The sequence below is a fragment of the Glossina fuscipes genome, unplaced genomic scaffold (assembly GCF_014805625.2).
Source record: "Glossina fuscipes isolate IAEA_lab_2018 unplaced genomic scaffold, Yale_Gfus_2 1, whole genome shotgun sequence".
Taxonomy (NCBI): Eukaryota; Metazoa; Arthropoda; class Insecta; order Diptera; family Glossinidae; genus Glossina; species Glossina fuscipes.
Window position 1 is genome coordinate 1,648,906 of NW_023998415.1, and position 23,301 is coordinate 1,672,206.

The 23,301-nt window shown below is 32.7% G+C and overlaps 1 long non-coding RNA gene across 1 annotated transcript; it reads left to right on the forward strand.

Moving 5' to 3' along the window:
* Positions 1-1,026: 1,026 nt before the first annotated feature.
* On the forward strand, positions 1,027-19,315 carry LOC119632016. The gene is made up of 2 exons (XR_005246735.1): positions 1,027-1,102; positions 18,288-19,315. It is a non-coding gene; the product is annotated as an uncharacterized LOC119632016 (long non-coding RNA).
* Positions 19,316-23,301: the final 3,986 nt, after the last annotated feature.

Genomic DNA, 23,301 nt, shown 5'->3' on the forward strand with positions numbered 1-23,301 from the left:
CCTAATCTACCTAAGTCTACCGACAAATGCATAAAATCAATGATCAAATAATGCAAAGTCTTATTTCCAATAGCGATACAATTCCTTTAAAACATATTGAATTATTTATGAGATACCATCAGTACCGAAATACATTGAATTGCAAAAGACTCTATTTGAACGCTTGTTTTAGAAGTATTCCCCGTATATATTTAATTTAAGCAATTGTCGAAAATTATCGAGCAGATACTCTCTAGTGTGCTTTATGCAAATAACATGCAGATAAGAGTAACTTTTGCAATAAAAAGTGTACTTTTCATGTATATTAGCGATCGAGATCTCTCAAAACCTATGGATAATTATCGAAAAGATTGATTTATTTAATCCAAGCGCGCATCAGTTTCTTAATGAAAATATTTCAAATGTAATGCCCAGTTAAACCATATTGCTCATGGCAAATAATTAGAAAAAGATATTGATCTTCGAACTTGAAAATTCGTACAATTCATAATTTTTTACTTAGTTCTTGCACGGACGTTTGGAATTGGACAATACAGTCTTTGCTTGTAGGTTCAATATTTTGACAATTTCAGAATCTGAATCATTTGAAGAGTATATGTCCCCTTGTCTGTCCATAACTCCGTTTGAAATTTGGTATAAAGCACTGATATATAAATATCAAACATGATAAATTTATTTGATGACTGCGTATAAACTCTGAAAAACATGGCTAAAATTGTTGTGTAATAGCATTTAAAAAGTTTAATATTCGGATTAGTGTCACCGATAACTTACAATTTAGAAGATAAAATATCGATCTTTGGATAAAAAAATGTATTAGGTGCCTTTAAAATTTCGGTGGGAGCAGCAAGCCGCAAAAATTGCGGGATATAAAGGAAACTAACTTGAGGTGGCGGACGCCGAAAGTATACAAATATTACTCTTACTATCAACTTTACTGTATCATCTTAATATATAACATGAAGAATATAGTTGCGCGAATGTATGAACGGCCACGGCTAAATGGAAATATTTCATACACAGACATAGACAATGGACTGCTGGACAGACATGGCCGCAAGAGGCTAACATCATTCTTATTGATCACTGTATCGTTTGCGTGGTGAGTATAAAAATGATAATAATTATTGATACAAATGTACATGGAACGGTGGACAGATACGATTAAATCGACTAAAGTTTTAAAGTAATCATTGAGTCCCTGAAACGTATCTATGAATCATAGAAATGGAATGACAGAAATGGGTGTATGCGTTCTTTTTCCTTTTAATTGTTAAATGTAGTAAACATAGGAGACTTTAATATCAAGCATTTTGGATCAGGAAATAAAATGCATTGTAAGTATAGTTTTGTCTTAAGAAGATTTCTCATTTATAATTTGTATCATATTGCTTGAATAGTTAAGTTTAAAAAATTGCATTTTTTGCTTTCATAGCAAATCTAAAAGGCTTTGTAGACAGGGCAGATTAAATAAATCATAAAATATTCTCTCGTCTTTGCTAAGTTTTTTATACCTTTCACATTGTCTTTTCTTGATAGAAGGTTCCTTTTTTTTTTTTATAAACACTTTTTAAAAAAATTTTTTACGAAATTTTTTCATGAACTTTATACCAAAGAAATTAAAAAATTTGTATTAAATTTTTTACTCTACATTTTTATAATATTTAATTTGAGTGGATTTTTTTTTTTTAGTTTTTTTTTTTTTTTAATAATTTGAGAAACAAATTAATGTTGCAACACTGCCGGATATTTCTAAACTAAATTGTGTTAATCAGGCGCCAAATGCAGCTAACACACACAGACAATGCATAATAAGTGCAGATGAACGGTTATACAAGCAAACGCATTATTATAATAAACATATGTATATACGTATGTAGGCATTATAATGATGGTAATGATAATAGTAAATTAACATAAATATTATACACACATAAACGCATAGTTATAAATACATATCGCACGCATACTTACGCGTACAAATTAATAATGTGGGCAGCGTTCGCACAAACTATAATGCGTGTGCGTGTGTGTGTGAATATGATTTTAATAATTTTATAGAGAGAGGACGAGAGAACGTGTATAAATAAAATGTTGTCATTAAATTTAGTTAAAATAACAATGAACGTGAGAGTTGAAGGTAGACGATGGTCGTTTACGAGAACGTGAGGAAAATCTATACATACATATATATTCAAAGCATTTATATAATAATTTTATATAAAAACCAAACAAAACAAATGTGGTTAAAAAATTCAAAACGTCAATATCTATACATATACATACTATACAAGGCAGTTGACTGCTACACGTTAGTAGGCTCTAATAAAATCTCACAGGCGTATACATTGCGGTGAGTCTTTGCATCAGACCATAGCGAAAATTGAATACATTTTCATTCGTTAAAGTGTCAAACCGTTTGACGCAAGAAGGCGTTGTATTGATTTGCGAGAATGACGAGTAGACTGAAGGTATTATTGTTCAAAATTTTTGCCTATTATTGTTCAATTTTTGCCTAATTGCCTTTTTTGATATGATTAGATTTGAAACACAGATTTTTTCGACTGAGATCTAACTTTTCCAAGCCCCAGCCCCATCTCGGCCGTAGTGCCGCAAAAAATACAGCGCATCCATATTGACGCGGCATAAAACTCAATCGAATTAACTCTTTTGCTGACTTCCAAATATTTAGCTTTGTCAGTTTGCTTTTTGAAAATTTCGTAAACATCTTAAAGTAATTGATCGTCCAATGATAAGGATATTTCCTATCATCTATACAATTAGCAATGGAATTGATTGCCTTGATCTTACTAGCGGATGGGACGTCAAAAATAAAGAGCATACTAGACGGAAATTTCCACAATGAAATTTCGCTTCTTTTAATAAGCAAAGATATTTTTGTCTCTGCCATGTTATAAGTTTAAATGAATACTTTCGTAAAAATTAATCAACAATTTCAATTTCATTTAACAAATGATATTCGCCGTGCTTTTCACTCTCTGCGGATAACTGTGCATGAGATTGAAACGGAAAAGTTCGCTTCCATATTGGGCATAGACGCAACAGTAGACGATGCTAATGCATGCCAGGTATTCTTAAAGATTATTATGATACGAGGTAATAAATTTTCGCCAGCATATGCCGTAATATTGTTAAACCTTTAACGTATTGTACATAAATACGTATCACTTACCCGTTTCAATAATTAATTTTATTCCAGTTGATTGCAAGTAAAGTTTAGTTAAAACATGCTTTCATAATATTTTCGAATTTTTGTTTTTGTTTTTTTCTTTTTCTTTTTTATTTGAATTTTTCCCATTTTTCACTGTTTCCCAACACTTTGATGGTATTCGTTTTCAAACCCGAAACTAAATTTCCTTTAATCTAAAGCTAATGCAATTACATAAATAATGTAATTAAATAAACAAGCAAAAAATCTAAATATAAAAAAAAAACACGAAAAAAAACTGTTTGTATTGGTGCGTTTGGTTTTCTAGTTTTTTCTCTAACTTTAATTCTGATTGGTTGTTTTGGTTTTCCACCGCGCGAAAATACGAAAAATAAAAAAAGAGAATCATTTTGTATTAAAAAACCGAAATTATTGGAATGTGTTGCAGTTGACAAAGCATTATCGAAACTGGGCAAACGTTTTCTATAGCAAAATTATATTCGCAATGGTTTTTTTTTTTTTTTTTTTTTCGTCTACTATAATTATATCACGTTAGCTTCACACATGCAGCCATTATCCGCAAACATAAATACATGTAATCATACATGCATACAGGTTTGGGTCATACATACTTATATAAACGCGCATAATTGTTTATACATTTGTGTTTTCGGTAGGACAGAGAAAAACGAATTCCTCATTTTTATGACTATCGCCTAGAGATCGGCGGGCAATTATTTATATCGTCGTTCCTTGTGTAACATCTAACCATTAATTAAGCAAAGACCGTCTGACCGTTTGATCGGTTTTTATTGAAATTTCTAATAAGTATGTGAAAAATCATGTCCCAAACCGCGTCCACAATAGCTAAGAATATCAACAAGTTCGATTCGAGTGATTCTTCACTTCTTCTTTAAATATTTTTTACTTTAACTCGCGCAATTACCATAAGTCATTTACTTTTCTTACCTTTACCTTTAAAAGGTGGGAAATTCGATTCTAGATGAGCATAGCTTTCGTATGCAGTCAACACAAAAGCTCTATTATTGTTCGGCGCGGAGAAAGGATAGTTTTATCTAATCAGGGTGAAAGAAATTTTCAGCTTACATTGTTGTTCCCATTATATATATTAGTTGCAAATTTCGTATCGATCTCTGCTGCAGTTCGTAATGTATTAAATATAGTATAAAACGTGATTTACTGCTTTTTCCTTTCTTTTTTTTTTAAGGTACTACAGCATGTATGAGACAGGTTCAAGAGACATTTTATTTTTAAATTAAAAAGTCTTTGCGAACTTTCAATGTCTTGTGAAAGATCACGAAACAGGTGGCGGACATATGGACACCCGCATATTTATTTATTTGGAATGTTTGTATTTTAAAGGCCTTTTAATTCCTCGTCGTTGGTTGTTATCGGAATTATGATAAGGAATTGCAATTTTGCTTTATTAACTGAATAAAACTTTTTTTTCATACCACTCATGTACTCATGTCCTAATGCTGCGATATATAAGTACAGGTACTGCTTACACATTTCGTATATAAACAACGGTTATTTCAAATTTGTTGATAAATGTCATGTTTTCCTGCTTCATGTTTATACGATATTGTACGGTTAGGTGGCAAGCAGTCTATAATGATGTTTAATTATTAGCAAAAACAAATTGATTAAAAATAAAGTAAAAAAAAAAAAAAAACGCAAAAGAAAGCGCGGTTTAGCAGGCATTTTGAGTACCTTCTATTTTGAACTAAATATATATATGCAAAAATTGTTTAGCTTCGGCATAAAATTTTAACTCACAATTGACGACATCTATTATATTAAACCCACGCATAACTTCGTAAAGAAAATTGAATAAATTTCAAACGCTATCAACAATAAACATAAAAAGAAACCCAATTAAGTCAACGAAATATATTCGAATCTATTCGATGCCATCTCGACAATTATTTTAGATTAGCAATTAAAAAAAGCCAAGCTCCGTTTTTTAATAGTAATCGAGAAAAATTGGGACATGTTCTCTGTCCAAAATGTTCCATAGCAAAAGAAATAGAGTACAGTTAGATTGTGTAAAATATATGAAAAGTGAGTAAGAAAAACATAGTCTCCGCAAGGTATTACACAATAAGCCCTCTATGCATAAGTTCATGCGATTTCTGATTGATTAAGTAGTTGATTTCATTTCGTTTCATAATCATGCTGAATACTAGCTCGATTTAACTGTTTATTCTGGGTGAAGCCAATTCTTAATAAAAAAATTATCAAAAAAGCTTTATTTGGCGACTGCAATAAAATTGGTGCAGATGTAACAAAAAAAAAAAAATAAATAAAATAAAAAAGAATTGGTTTCTTTAATGCCACGACGTACACGAGCAGTGGCAGGTGCTAAAGGCGGGCCAACGAAGTGTTGTTTTGTTAATTTTTTGCCTGTGAAATTAACTTTATGTGCCGTTGTTTGTGATAATTTTGGGATTGAAGTATATTTTTTGTTTGTGACTTTATCTTAAGTCCAAAGAAAACTTGAATTTTTTTTTTTTAATATAAGTTATAACTAAATGCGATTTTTAATAAGAGAAATTCCGTATTTCGTGTGTAGACTTTGCTGGCCTACTGTAAATCAAGATTTTCTATGATTTTACTAACTTTCTGATTCATCTGGTTCCGGTTTAGCAATTGTCCTCGTTTTCTAAGTCACAATTTTCACTCAAGAGAGGAGAGAAAGAGAGAGAGAGAGAGAGAGAGAGAGAGAGCGAGAGAGACTCATATAAATATCAAACTTTAACATTTAGATACGTTTGAAATGTTAAAAACATTTGCATAAAGTGATAATAAACGCTTGCCATGTAGGGTACTTGTAAACTGACATTCAGAAATAAGTTGTTGAAAAAACCAGTACTAGTACATGCATTTTTCTATGTACTTGTTTGTATGTAATGTCCACTGATTACATTTAAAGCCTCTAGTATTTTATATTAATTCCGGTAATTGTTATAAAATTTATATACAATACGGGGATACGTTTAACATATTTTATCTAGTGCGTTATATTGTTACACTGTTGTGTGTACAGGCAACAAGCTTTGCTTGAATGTGATAGCAAATGCGTGAATTTCTACATGATTTTGTTTTATTCTTTAATTTGCCACCAATAGCAAGCATTTCGGACTGCTGGCTATAACGAATTCATATTAAAATGTTATTATTATTTATTAATGTTGTTGTTGTTGTTATTATTATTGTTTTTGTTGTAGAGGTAAAAATAGACATATTTTCCCGGTTAATGTTTACATGGGAAGCTATGAAAAAAAAAAAAGTAAATGAATAAATAAATAAATAAAATGAAAATGCAATAGTATGAGAGAAACAAGAGAGAGTGCGTGCACGCATTAATATATACGCATAATATACATAGGTATAGCTGTTAAATGTAGGTGGGTGTTGATTGGACGGGATATATGCAGTAAGTAAGTACAACATATTTACATCGCAGAGGCATAGTTATGAATACCGTCTGTACGATTAAAATGTCTTTTAATAAGACTATAAAATTTTGTTTTTTCATTTTTATTTATTTAAAACAAATGAACTTCTTAAGGGCAAGGCAAAATAATCAGGCAGACTCCTACCTCCATGGAGAAAATATGAGATAAATAAATAAATTCTTTAGTGCTTCTTTCAAGGTACACTTAAGTAGTCATTTCTTTGCATTGAAGACCTACTTACACTTGCACAATATTTTATCAAACGAAATGATAAACTTATAATATTATACAGCCATCCTCCGAAGGCAGATATTCAAATTGAAAAGAGCAAAAAAATCACACACATTAAATAATAAAATACGAGAGCAGCTCTTTCGTATTTTCCTCTTTAAATGTGGAGGAAAAAAGTATTAAAACCCTAGTCAATAAAGTCGACGTTTTCATAATTTTGCTTTGGCTGAAATTAAACAGTAATAACATTGGTTGAAATTATATTCGGCTTGGCTGGAATTTTTTCATACCCCTGTCATAACACATTTGCGTTCAAATGCAGAAAGTCTTGAATAATTTATCAAATATTGAGTGTGTGAATAAATATCCGCCGATTGAAGAGATATTTTAAAAAAACCTTAGGAATTACTTTTTTCACTGTATTGTCGAACAAGAGCCACAAGAGTGTTTTGGGCCTATCCACAAAAGAACTCATATTTTAGTATCGTTATAAGAATAGAAGCATCGTTTGAACAAACAAAATATCATGTATCGAAAGGCGTATGTCTGCTGATAATCACGGGCAAGATAGGACATCCCAGGTTATAACTGCGTACATTTCCTGACCGAGTTTTTATATGGGATCGAATTTTTCCCTACTGAAGATTCAAGATATCATGACTTTTGCCATATCGCTCAACATTTTTTTCTTAATTGCGTTAGCGGATGTCCCTAGTGACGCCTTCATTTCGTTTCACTTGGATTAGGCCAAATAGGGCCATCATGGTTATTCAGCTTTATCGTCGATGTTGAAGGTTCGGTTACTCTGCTCTAAGCTTTCGATGTCGTAGCGCATGCATCCTCACTCGTAAGCATTTAGCATGAATGAAGAAAAAAAGTAAGCGCTCGCGTAAATCGTGCACAGGACTACATCTATTTAAAGCTCGAAAGAACTGTACACTTCAGTTTATAGTAAATTACATTGTTGCGTATAGATTAAAGACATTATTTTCAAATGAAACAGTCACATAGTTTTATTCAGCGCCGTATAGTGTTACACTGTCTCTCTTAGAGCAGGGCGGTACATAATATAGGTTACATTATACGTATATATATAATACATATACAAGTGTATATATATATATATGTGGTTATATAGCGTTTGCAATCATATCCTTAGTCGCACTTCATTCGCTCGTTGATAAACTTAAAATTACAGTTTTCTCTGACATATGGTATGATGTTTTGATAATTATAAACGAGTCCTTGGGCCGACGTTAATACCATATGCAAATCAAGAAGAGTATAAAATCAAGTTGAACACTTACTTCTTTTTTGAACGCAAAGACTATAAATCCTAATGAAAGACAACAAATATATGTTGGGTTTTTCAGTAATTGAGTGCGGACGAGGTTTTGGACGGATTTTACTAATATTTAAAATTAATAAATATCATAAGAGCGAATTTTACGCTAACTGCTTATAGGATATTTTTTCATTCTACAAAAGACTTAAATAATATTCAGTCTGTGTTGGCTGTTGTTTGTTCGTTCCGTCTATTACCAATGCGTTTTTCTTGTCCTAAGTTTGCGGCAGAAATTTACGGCTATTGTTCGTGTTCAGCCTGCACATTAATCCGAAAGTGAAATGTGTGTGGGACTTTAAGGAAGTACTTATCTAGATCCATTTCGATTTTGATGGATTTAATTACATTTTCAACATTTAGCGAAAACTACTTTGTTATTGCTGAAAAGGCGGAAACACATTACGGCGAATTTTCAAAAATATTGAACAAAATTACTGTGGTTGCCGCTGAATTTTTCATGTCCAGCATGTTTATCGTAAAGAAACTTAAAAAAAAAAAAACACAAAAACAAAATAATTGAAATTTCTTTATTTGATAATATTAAGTGACTTTAACTGCTTTTTCAATTTTTCTATAAACATTATGGGATCAACCATAGAATATGCGAGGAAATTTAATCGTTGTTTTTGTTATCGTTTATGAGTGCATTGAGCAACAAAACAATTTTTTTTTTCTTCCTTAAGATATATAAGGTATTTTCTATCACCTAATTAATGCATTTTCAATTGCAAATTGCGTGCAAGGGTTTTCACTGTTCGAATTTGGAGCAGATGTTTTAATCTTAGCGACGGGTAGAATGCTTATTATGGACAGACACAGCCACGGACGGGCGAACTTGGCAAGATCAATTCATAATTTGATACTGATCACGAATTCATATATTTTACACGCTTTCTGAAGCTTGCTTCTGGATATCGCAAGCATTTCCGTAAACAGAATATATCTCCAAAAAGTCCATTGACGAAAACAGAAATTGGAAATCTCTCTTCTGGTATTTGGTTCGTTGGGATATGTAGACTCAGCCAAAAAATGGTTCTCCAGATGTTTAATGAATCGTTAACCATACACATTTAGTCAGCATTCTAACAGGACAAAATTTCAACATTGATTAGTTAGTTGTGTTGCGACAATTAAGTAAGTTTGACCCATCAAGCAAAACGATTGTTTAGCTGCGGCGCAATTTGATAAAAAAGTACGTAATCGATCGATTCTTAGATGAACTTTACAGTTTACAGTTAACCGGACTCTATGTCATAATTGAATATGGTCGAAAAAGTGGTCCGACACGAGCCATTTTCAATAGCGTTCGCTCTTCGTCCAAAACACGTATCAAACTTCATGAGTGTATTTTAAAAATTTCGGCCTGTGTGGGTTCGACACAAAAAAAACTGAGCGGACAGACGGATAGACAAACTTATATCGATTCAGAAAATGATTCTATACCAATCGATATAATAAAAGATGGGTATATCTCAAGTTTTTCTGAATGTTGCATACGTTCACGTGAATTTAATAGACCCTCGCACCATAAGTGATGCGGGATATAAAAGCACATAGTCAAAGCTTACTTACTGTTATAACTTAAATCTAGAATTAAGAAGGATTCGTCAATTAAGAGTTGTTTCTTGTATCCAAAAAAACATTCGATTCGATCAAGCAGTCCCCACGAAATTGAAATTCTCTTTACTCTTTTCTTTATCTGTAAATATTTCTGATTATTGACTTGCTTGCGCATATAAGAGATACTCTCTGTGTGGTTATTAAAAATAAAAAATAGAATTAAAGTCCACAACATTGACCGATCAATCGTATAGGACATAGGGACAAACATTTTTTCTATCGAATTGTGCATAAGTATAAGATTAAATTCAAAGATTGCTTTTCTGTTTGAAATCGTTATCCGAAAGTACTCGTAGTAAACTCGAGTCCATTTAATTATGGAGATTGTAAAAATTGTCAAAGTCAAATTCAAAAACCAAATTTAAGAGCTAACACAACTGGTCAGAAAAGTAATAATAGTAATAATGATAAATGAATTCGAAAGTCACACGCCAATACTTATACAAATGCTTTGCTTAAAAATTTTTTCGTCGGATCGTGTGATTTTCGTTTGTTTCCTTCGACGGCATGACGGTATGCACTTCAACTAGACCTACATGTATGTGAGTCTTTTAAAGAAAATCCGGCTATTCGCCGTCTAATGGAATTTTCTCAACGAGATAATAATTCGATGAAGTGGACGAGAAGACCGCATGTGCTCGTTTCCGCAGTGTATAAAGTTATCTATGGCATAAGTTAACGAAATTTTGCGAACCCAGGAGCATACGCTCAAAAGTTATTCGTTCATACCCTATATAATTACGAAGGGTGTCGCGTGCGTGTGACTCGGAGTTTATAACCGGCACTTTAGTAGGCCATTCGACAGATTATGTCCTTAGAAGTATTCAGGCAGCGGCCTGAGCGGATGTTGAATTGATTTTATCGTTGGACAATTTGGGTATGTTTATTAGGATGTAAGTTGTCTTTATGGTAAAATATAAATCGGCTTACGATTTTAAAAAAATGCAAATTTCTAAACTGAAACGTGTGATGTAATATCCTCGGTTACTTCATAGTCTCTCTCTCTCTCCGACTTTATCGATAGTCAGGAAGAAAAATAATACAACAGATGTTCCTTTAGAAAGTGTCGTGACATATTTAAGCATTCTCAGTCCACAGCTGTCCCGCATGCACCCTGTGCGTGGTTTATGACTTTTTTTTCTTTTGATACGTGGTTTCAACCAAAGTTGGATGCGATAAATCGCAGATTGATTTCTTGATCATAACCTTTGGATTAAGGGACGGCCGTAATGAAAAACTTCATATATGTCATTGTCGTAAACTTTTAAAGTTTTTAACATTTTTATGATTATTATTTCTATTATTTATAATATATTATTATGAGACAAGATCGTAAAGTTGCGTAAAAAGCTTACGCATTTTTTCCCCTCTTAGTGTTTATGATGTTATTTTCAATTTTAGTTTAGATAAATGTTATTTGTTTGTAGGTGTCATTATTATGTCTACATCGAAGTGATAATGGGCTCGAGTTAGAGTTTCACGTTGACCAGAAGCATATATATTTTTTCATGGAATGTATAAATTCGATACATGTTACTTGCGGAATGATATAGCGAGGGCATGCTCTGATCTTTGATAGCAAACAACTTTAGTGCGTAAACAAGGGAAAGCATGTTTATTTTTAAGGTAAAATATATGCAAAATTGCAATAAAAAAATATTTATATATGGATTCGTACGCATCCTTATGTATTCGTATGCGTATTTAGTTATATAACATACTCGCACACATTCGCGTATACGTATTGCGTTTGTGTGTGTGTGTATGTGTGTGCGCGCGCGGTTGTGTACGTGTGTAAGTGCATGCGTCTGAATACATATTATTTTTAAAAAGCATAGCATAGCAAAGGGAGCTTCTCCCGGGCAAGAAATAAAACAAAAAACCGTATGCACAACAATTAATAGTGAAGAGGGGGTGACGGCAACGGTAGCGATGACAATGATGTTGCTGCTGTTGCTATTGCTGTTGCTAGCTTTACGCCTCATCCAACATCCTTGCCATTGAGGCTATGAGTTCAGTTCGCAATTGTTAATCGAACTTTACACTAAACGAGTATATTGACTGAAAAAGGAATTTTATGCATATTTTGATTTTATGCATGTTTGCGTGTTGTACGCGTGTTTACATACATATATGCGTATATATTTATTGATATATATATATATATATATATATATATATATATATATATATGTATATATAGATATAAATGCATATCGATACAGCTGCTACTGTATTTACCGAAAAGCTTATAATGATTTTATTGTAATATGCGGCTTGTTTTCGACCGTTCGTATTCTTTTCCTCTCTACCTTTGGTATTTTATTAAAAGATAAGTGTGATGCAGTTTTTTAAATTGGTCATGCGCTCCGCAGTATGTAGGTTCGATATGTATATACATACATAAAGTTGATATGTCGACGTGTAGGTTATAAATTTTTATTTAAATTTTTTTTGATTTTTGTTAACATTTGAACTCTTTACATATACATATATATACATATACATATATATACATATATATATACGTAAATGTCTATATATAAAAGTTGCATATAGTTGCACCCATAAATTGGTCTCCTAATTAAATCTACTCTTAAGTTAGTTACACAAAAGGTAGTTAAAAGTACTTTTAAAATTTTTTCAATACCAACACCATTATAAAAATATGCGATTTATTAAGTCTTGAAATAGTTTTGTGGCATGAAAACCTTGTAATTGATTGATAAAAATGTGAATCGAATCGAATCGAATCGAGCTCAATAAAACGCTACATTTTTGATTAGTTAGAATAAACAAATTGATTTAACCTCAAAATGGTCTTTCCAACAGATCGTCGATGTGCCGTCTCACGACAACATCAAGGCCTAGACGCTTTCGACTTGATTCGGTCACGTGAGATAATCAGCAAAATCAAGGGAAAGGCTTGCCCATAATTAATATAAAACTAATGAATTTTTGGTTTTTTTCCAAGTTGCGATGTCAAATCCCCTTTATAATTCTTTAAGCTTCGTCTTAAATCTTCTTCTATTAGCTTTTCTTTCGTAATGATCAAAGTTTCAAGTTCGTTTTGGTCACACACTGGAAGTTTGAAGTTTTCATTTCACGCATTATATTTTAGTAATCACGTAGGTTAAGTTTAAGCTAATTCATATCGTAATCTTAGAGTTTCCTTTGGAAATTGATTACTAGTCATAAGTTATAAGATGACTGGATATCAGCGGGATTGTCATAGTTGAAGGCACCACAGCTGATTCCGAATGTGATTGAAAACGATTTCGTAACGCCAATCATTTCAAACGTAGGTTTCGGAGTAACGACAAGAGCATTTCCTGATTCTTCTGGAGTCACCGCCGCAAAAGTCACATTTCAAGGTAAATCATTCTGCTGGCATTTTAGTGCAGAACAGGAAGACCAAACGAACTAATCGAGAAGTTAGACTATGAGACAATTGTTTGGTATAGAGTCTTGTAATTTGTACTGTAAGATCCGTTACTTGTAGCATCTTATTGTTATAATACGTCAAACTGTAGAAAATGAATTGTCGGCTTTTTATACTTGAATTTTGTCTAAGAGTGAAGTAAATAAAATTAGAACTAATTTCACTTCGAATGGCAATTGAAGGAATCATGAGCTTTGTCATCCAGACATATTGAAAGGTTACAGGTAAAGAGATAAGAATGAGTTTCAAAGTTAAGTCACGCTAGCAATGACCACGACGCCTAGTCAATACGGGCGAGTCAATCTCAGTCTACGTAGAATAAAAAAAACTTTCCGATAGTGGAAAATTTCAACCTTTACATCGTATAGTGTGTATATATATTCTGGATATGTGCATGAACTGAAGTATATATTAGAAATGTGTAGATTCCTAGTCTATACAATTACCAATAATTTGTTTTGGTATTTGAAATATGAGCTTACTCATCGTATGTTCAAGGATCACGTCGCGTATTACATACTGCAAATAAAGCTTGACATCGTTTGGCAGTTGAATTACGTAAGTTAATGGTTTGCTCAAGAAAAAATTTTTCCCGTTTTCTATGAAAGATTTTTACGTTTATACGTTTTTTTTTTCTTTTTGGTGGGATAGCAGCGAGCCGCTATAACGGCATAAAATAGGTGTATTTTTGGCAAATTTTGATCATGGGGGGGAAGACCGACCATAGGATATAAAAATATTATATATTTTAATATATTTTAATAAGCTTGCGAGGCGATCTTAATTTTCGAGACTGTGCTGCAAGTGTGAACAAAAGGAAGTAACTCACGCTATTTCCAAAAATATTGATTTTTGCGCGATTGGGGAACATTTGAATGGAATGAATTTTGGACCAAGGAAAGCATTCTCCTTTTTCAATAAATAACATGTGAAAGAACTTAATTACGATTTATCGGGAAGATCTTCACATACTTTGCTTTGGCATGTTAGTTTGAAGATACTGCAACAAATTGATGTGACTGCAGTACTACAGTGTGAAAAGTAAAATGCTGTCCTCCTCACTTTGGTGTCAGGAAGAAAAGACGTGTTTTCTCTCGATGTTTAAAATTATAAGAAAAATTTGTTTCCCATAAATTTGTTCTTCTACTAATTGCAGCAGGTTGAAAGCATCTATTAAATCAATCTAATGGTTTCTTTCATATATTTTTATTCGTTTTCTTTCAAAAAATATTTAACCCTTGGATTTATCAATAGAGGCCCTTTTTCAACTACGCAAAAGCTTGGTTACGAAATCGATCGTTTCGCGACCAAACAATTTCCACATTGCGATCATGGGATGGAGTGGGAACCGCAAGGAAATCTTGTGTAGAATTGTGTCCAATAATAAAGCAAGTATATAAAGCCCCGATATCTCAATCTCTCGATATATCAAGTATAAGCTAATTCCCCACTGATTTGTCAATTAACCGATAAGGAAGCATCGAAAGATGAACGAGTTTCATGCTTCCTACCTTAACTACGATACCTTAGTTCCCAAATCTCTCTCTACAACAGCACGACTATGCCGCAATGCCGTGCTCTACGCTGAAACTCTTAAACGCTACAAAAAATGATTAAAAGGTTTTGCTTACTACTACTACCAATTCTCCGCTGGCCGTACCCCAACTCTTTCTGCGTTCAAGCGTAAACTCGCTGAGAAGGACGGGAATCGACGTATCTTATATAAAGCCGATGTAGATTCAGACAATGTTTTTTTTTTTCTGATATTTTCTTTATTTATTTTTTCATTGTTTGCTTTTCTCTCTTGTACAATAATAAATACTATCTTTTTGATGACATAAAACGTGAAACTTGGTTAGGAGTTCAATATTTCCCGTTTCTCGTTAAATTAACATTTATTTTATATTAATAATTAATAACTCTACTTAACTGCAATATGAATTAATGTCATATGTGTGTGTTTGTTTGCTTGTTTTATTATCATTTTTTTTTTTTTTTGTATTATGTATACATATTTTTTTTTTTTTTTTGTGCATTCAGTGTATACATATTTTTTTTGATATCCATGTTTAATTTCCGTTCTATACGCAGATATCCTTCCGTCATTATAAAACGGAAGCTTTACATTCAGAGTCTGCAGCGTTATTGACAATTTTTAAAACCGCAAATATATTTAAACAAACAACCAGAAATGCAATCATCCTATCTATACATTTCCGTCCCTCGCAACAATGAAACAGCACGATATGTAAAACAAAGCACTCCTGTAAGCAAATGCATATAAATATATATATGTATATATATATATATATATATAGTATAGCGAAATTTCAGTTTAACTTTAAACTGTCCAGTGCATGTGACATAATGGGAAATTACCTTTGTTACGTCAGGGATACCAAGACAATTTTGGAAACAAAGATGCATTTTAGCAACATTGTCTTCAATTTTCGTTACGAGAAATAGATTTTACTTTATATAAATAAATAAAGCAGATTGCTTTTAATGTGATAGTTATTCAGAAAAAAATGCAAGATTACTCTCTCTCGAGAAGAGAGAAATAATGTATCGAATAATTATTTTAACAAAACTCACTTTTCCGATACAAGGGTAATAGATAACGAAACTATGTTTGGCTTATTGACAATCTCTGGCACATTTAGAGCCGTTGCAAGTATTTAAAGCATTATCGTCATCATCGCAGTATGCACCGTAAGTGACATTGATTGTGAAATTTATTCATTTCGGACATTTTGATTGTTAGCAAGCCACGTTACTTTGTTGCCCAGTTACCACTGGTGAGAGTCAACTTGCAATTTGGATTTTTAATGAAAATTGAAATAATCAGTCAGTTGGCTTTCAAAAAATATTTAGAAAGCTTGGTAAATGACTTTCATTCAGAATTTATAATAATATACTTTTGCACCAAGCAACTAGAATAAACATTAAGGCTATCTATACGACGAGCGAACAAAATTGACGAAATTTTGAACGTAAAACTTTTCGTCAGAAAAGCGAATTTAATTAACCTGACTATATTCTGTTAAATAATATTTTTTCCTCACATCTCATAATCGCTTTTTAAAAAAATTTCGGCAAATTTAGTTTTTAAGGAGTTTTAAGAGAAAAACAAACAATTTCCAACTTCCACTATCTTGTCTTCCATGCAAGTCAATGTCATTTCTATTCACGAATTCAGTACGCTTCAAAGCGCGTTCTAGTTTTAATTTATTTATGAGCTATACTTAATTGAATCAATTGTTTTTCTGCAAAATTCGACTTTGCTAACCAACGTAGTCTCCCTGCGGAGGAATGCAATCCGTCCAACTACTTCTCTAACATTGCGTTATCTCCTTTACAGAACGATCTGCGTGGACCTTTAAAACATATGGTTCGGTTTCTAAAATAACCTCATATCATTTCATTCTTCGATCTTTTAACTTGGGGCGTTCACTTGAGATTTGTCAATGGGTAACAATCGCTGTGGATAAGATCTTGAGAATATAATAAATTGGGCAGGACTAAAGAAACTTACATTCATAGAATTGTTACACTATTGTCATCGAATGGCGATACGATGCATTCGCTCCAATGTCAGTAAGCGGATAGTACCGTGTTGGGAGGAGCTTTCTCATGTTAAGATATTTATGCAAAATAGTGAATATTTGCAATTTCTCGGAATTTAATTTTTCGATCATTAACAATTTTGAGGATTTTTGCCGTGCTCTGTAATGTCAGAATATTTTTTAGGCGTCCAATATCTTCTTAAGCGTTATCAATGTGCCATGTGCAACCTTTTTTTGAAATCACTAAACCATTAGGAATCTATTTTTTTTTTTTTTTTTTGTTTTACTACGAAAAAGAGTTGCCATATAATTTTTCTGGCCAATGCTAGCTTTGAATGATATTGTTTCCCATCGAAAAGGTAAAGTTTGATTAGCAGATGAAAATCAAAATTTTCCATTGTTTTGAAAATAACAAAAGCAATGTAACTCAAACCACCGTAACGAGTGATCGGATTGACATAAAATTTCGATAAAAAGAATGTAGATTCTTTGTAAGAATATATATCGGTCCCGTAAGAATGCATATAATATATCAGTCCCGGATATTATTGACCAATGTTTTAATAACAAGTTTCTTTTTCTTAAGCGTTTTAATGATATAATTCGAGTGTGGTCGGCCGAGTGCCTTCGAATGAATTCCAGTGGAAAAGTATGAAATGAATATTTGCTGCAAAAATTTCTTTGCTGCAACATTGCGTGGTAAGATCGAAGAGCAATTGTCGGCAATTTTTTATTCGTTTCACTCATCGCTATGCGGTGATAATAACAATTGCAGCAATACCAGCTGCGCGCAATAAAGGTTTGGGAATGGAGAACATGATGTTGTCTTTTTATTTATTTATCAAAAAAAAAAAAAAAAAAAAGAAAAAGGTTTATGAAAAGCCTTAATTAAATCATCCATTCTCAAAGATGGCTAGATTTTTTTCTACATAATAATAAATATATAAGAATAAAAATCTTTTTGGGTTTTCAATAAAAATTTCTTTTTTATGAACCTATACACATACATGCATACATATGTATAAACATATATAATTGAATAATGTACAATTAAATGATGTACAGAATGAAATAACATGAATATGCTTTCATCACATATCAGGCATACAGTCAAATTAGCAAACGGACAGGCTGCAGGTTAGCAGCTGGCAAAGAGTTACAATCAAACATTACATCCATACAGAGAAAAACATGTCAATATAATGAATAAAGGCCTTTATAATAGCACAACCACAACAAGAGAAAGCAATACTTTCATATGTGGAAATATATGCCTATATATGTATGATATGTGTAGGTACGTGTGTACCTACATGAAGAGCAACCACTTCAAATTGAAGTATATTAATTAAAAAATATTTTTTTTCTTTCACATTTTTTTCTTTTTTTTTTTTTTGTGCTGAAATCTCCCGCTACCACAACTGGCAAAAAGGAAAAGGATTGTTGTGCGAGAGAAAAAAAAGCCAAAAAAAATATGTGAAATGCATTAAGCAACAGTGTGTGCAGTTTGTGTGAGTGCAACGTTCTGAAACCATCCCCGTTCGCCATAAATGCACTTTGCAGGATAATAAAGTCACAAGTGATCAGAAAACTGGTTGAAACCGAACTCTAATCACTCACCGCGGCCTATTCGAAGACAAATGATGTCTTTCAGCAGTCCCACGTAAGCTTTATATCACTTCTAAAATTATGTTTCGCGTGTTTTACGAATTTTTCATTTAATTATTTCATTTATCTATTTATCTATTAATTAATTTAATTTTCTTTAAATCGTCATTTGGCTACCTTTCACTAACAACGTTTATTATAATGTTTCTTAAATGCCGATCCTTAGCATCCTCTTGCTTTACTTTTAATACAACTCTTACTCTTTAACATAGAAAGCGAAAAGTGCTTCCCCTTTGAATGTTTCATTATTATTATTATTATTATTTTTATTTTTTTTCTCATTTTTTTTGGATTTCTTCTGTTAAGTCAAAGCCAGTATGTTTAATATTAACTTGATTTTCTAGAGTTGGCAAAAAATGGCAAACAGCAACAACAATAAAGCAGCACAAAAGCAGAAGTTATCTCAGGCAGCTTTTAATTACATTTTTGTTCTTTTATATACTGGGATTTTTTTATTTTTTATTTTTTTATTTATTTATTTTTTTTTATTTCTTGCGTGCTGTTTTTCAGTGCGGTTGGTTGACTGACTGGCTTGCTGTCACATTTGTTTGCATACATTATATGTAAACGTCACTGATGAATGATTTTCTGTCTACAGCCATCATTAACATCAAGTGCAGTGGTAGCAGCTTCATCAGTAGCATCGACATTATGCTCACACATTAATTTACCTTATGTTTAACGGTATCAAAAAATTTTAGATTGGAAAACTCTCACGTGTATAACAAACACTATTGGCAAGAAATTTATAATCTTTTGCTTATGCTGAATGGACGAATAAAAAAAAAAAAAAAGAAAAGAAAAAAGAATTCTTACAACTTTGAGATTAGAATAAGGATAAAAAGAGTAAATGATTTTATATAAAATTTCGAATATTTTAAAATCATTTTTAATATTTCATATTGATTGGATGACTTGAAAAGTTCACCCAGTATTAATAATCAAATAGTAAAAGTTATTGATGAACTTTGTTTTTATGGGTCGACAGAGGTTTTTCGTCAGTGTGTTTAAAGTGTAGTCTTCCTTACGTTTACTATACTATCCCCAACCATATTCCACCTGATATAGATACAGGATACAGATATAACGATATTCCACCTGATATTGAATCTGTAAAATATTTTGATTTACGACGACTACAACTATTATATTTTTTTAAGTAGAAATTTTTGCTCTGCGTAGTCCTTTCTGTTTTGATAACGCACCATTACTGATGATCGTTTAATTCGTTCATTGCTGAATCAGTTATGTGATTGTTTTCGCTAAACTTTTTCTTTCCTCGGGAGATTTTTGTATTCAAATTTCAGTACCACTATCCCGAAGGTGATCCATTGCAAAACCTTCCCGTTTTCAAGGCAATTTTTACAATGTTGCCCATTTTGAAAACTGAAAACTGATTCTAGTTAACGTTACAGTTTACATTTTGTCCGAATAGTGGTAGATACGTTTTAGTTTATTCAAAACACCCAAAAAGCAATTAAGACAGAATATCGTTAAATATTTTTCAATTTACTTAGTTCAGGGATATTAAGCTGCAGTTACATTATCAGCTGGATTATAAAATTATTAATTTAAAGCTTGTAATCTAAAAAAAAAATTGGAATGAGAAACTTTTAAACTAAATGAAAATATATCTATAATTGTCGTGTATATAAAAAGGATGATAGCATACTCTCAAGCGTGCGTACTAAGATTAATTTGTACTTTTTTACGACTTGATAGCAGTTTGGGAAAATATTTTTTTGGAAAGTTTGCTTAACTCTTCACTTGGGGTAACTGGAATTAATGCTTAAGAATTAGCAAGTAAGAAAATTATTTTCAACTGTGACCGAATATTTTATACTCATCATCACATTCGTAGTAAATTAAAATTTGAAAATATTTACTATTGCCCATAGAATAGACAGACGTTCAAATTTTCATTGTACTCAGGGGGAGTATTTGTTCGTAAGTTTTGTCCTATTTTCAATATCAACAGCCGCTGAAGAATTTCGATTATTTTTACCGATTTTGAGGACGAAAGCTTCATTTTTACTATCAGATATTATACAAATAGATTGACGCACAGATAGGCATGCTCAAATCGTTTCAACATTTAGTGGCGATCAAATATGTATTTACTTTATGGGATCACTGAAATTTCCCTTTGCAGAGTATACAAATTATTATTAATTGAAGAGAGTTAAAATAAATAATTATTTATGCGCATCTGCATGGATTCAATTTGAAGCATATTCGCGATAGAAATGCTAGAATAGATAGACGGGTAATCCTATTTGGTATACATGCCGCGCCATAATCTTAATTACCTGAGCAAAATTGTACATCGAAAAGTACGGATAATGCTCGTTACATTCTTATACGCAGTTTTAAAAGGGTTAAACAATTCATCATTTGCGTATCGTGCTTCGTAAGCATAGAGTTGTGGGAATCTATTTGGTATATTTAAATCAACTTCACTCAACAAGTCTGGTGGCGTAATATCTCCCTTAATCAATTTTAAAAGGAAGCATACATCCAGCATAATTTTTCGCTTGGAAAGAGATGGGAGATTAATAAGCTGTAGTCTGTCTTCATGTGTACGATAGAAGACGACTTAGGGAACCCCATCGTAAGCGCCGAAGTGCAAATAACAGATATTGCGCTTACATTACTTGGTATTGTTGGTGACCAAACAATATATAAATATCCTAACGTAGGCTACACGAGAGCCAAATATAACATAAACTTTTTTTATGGAATTCTACTTATCTTTAGCTTTAGTAGCAATTGATTCAACATCTTTGCCGTAATTCATTTTCGGATCAAATATTACGGATTGCTCTAACATAGATGGAATTTTTACAATAATGTAACCAAAGATTGAGTAGTCGATAGTAATCAATGGCTTCCAAAAACTTTTCCGGTTTTTGGAGATTTGCGATTACATAGTTAATACCACAGCAACCAGCCAATGCCAGTAAAGCTAAACTGTTTGTAGACACTATGCCAGAATGAAATGATCAACTTTAGCTTACCACAAGGGAGGAAGAAGTGCGAAAGAGGTTTAGCACAGCACATTCTAGAATATGTGCTAGGTTGACATCCGAAGAAGACCACGCATTATCTTAATTTCCGACAGTGCAAAGTTCGGAAATATGCCAAATAAGTTATTTTATCAAATGATGAATTGAAAATCTATTGAACAAAGACAATATTAACATACCTCGCATTGCCTTTTGATATTTGCCTGGCAACCCCTCTATTCGTTTCAAGCGCTTCAAAGGTGCTGCAACTCGTAATAACGCGTAGGGTCTGAACGTAAATCGGATTAACGAACACATGTGCATATAAGTGCGTTAATACGCAAAAACTAATTAAGAGTAAGTAAAGTATGATGATTTGTACAGTTAAGCTTAGACATGTGTGAACATATGTGACTTTCTTCATAAAAAGCTAACTGCAAACTACGAAAAGTACATTTTAAATATTTAAACAGACTATAACTGCCTGCAAGAACTTCGAATGGTTTTTCCAGTGCTTAATTTTTACGGCTTCAATTTTTTGGAATTTTATATTACAGACGATGTGGCAGACAGCCAAAGGGACCGACATATATGCTTGAAAAATTATATGCAGAATCTGTTATACCCCATACTGAAGGATGGAAGGATGGAAAAAGCAAGCTTCAGTGATCCCACAGATTATATTAGTTTGGGGAAAAAGAAATCCATTATTTTTATATGAACTTCAGGACTTTATTTAACATGCTTCGGATTGTCCGATTTGCGTCAAATATGCACCGTTTTGTTGTATGATTTGTTGCCATTTTAAAGGAAACTTCAAAATGCCTCTCTCATAGGAGACCTGGTCGCTATTTGCAAAAAACTCTAGTAGTCGATTTTCACAATCCTCCCTAGATTCCAATTTTTTATCATTAAAGAAATTTTGCATGGCAAGAAAAAGATGATAATCGCTTGGTGCCAAGTCCGGACTGTATGGCGGATGCATTAAAACTTCCCAACCAAGCTCCCGAAGTTTCTGGCGAGTCACTGTAGATGTGTGTCGCCTAGCGTTGTCCTGGTGGAACACGACACCTCTCGTGTTGGCCAATTCTGGCCGTTTCTGGTCAATCGCTATCTTCAAACGGTCCAGTTGTTGACAGTAGAGATCAGAATTTAGCGTTTGGCCATATGGAAGCAACTCATAATAAATAATCTCCTTCCAGTCCCACCAAATGCATAGCAAAACCTTCCTGGCCGTTAGTCCTGGTTTGACCACCGTTTGAGGTGCTTCATCGCTCTTTGACCACGATCGTTTTCGCACAGGGTTATCGTATGTGATCCATTTCTCATCTCCAGTCACCATCCGTTTAAGAAATGGGTCTATCTCATTCCGTTTGGCCAATGTTTCGCAGATGGAAATTCGATCCATCTTGTTTTTTTCTGTTAATTGGTGTGGCACCCAAACATCGAGCTTCTTTTTGAATCCAGCTTTGTGTAAATGGTTTAAAACTGTTTTATGGTCGATTTTTAGCTCCTGGGCGATGTTACGACTGCTAACATGCCGGTCAACTTCGATCATTTCTCCGATTTTATCGACATTTTCGACGACCGGCCTACCTGTGCGAGGTGCATCTTTAACATCAAAAATTCTTGAACGGAATCTACGAAACCAAAATTGCACATAATTGGCTGTTACAGTATCGGAACCATAAACACCATTCACAATTTTAGCCGCCTGGCTTGCATTTTCGCCTTTGTCAAAGAAAAACTGTAAAATGTACCGAATTTTCTCTT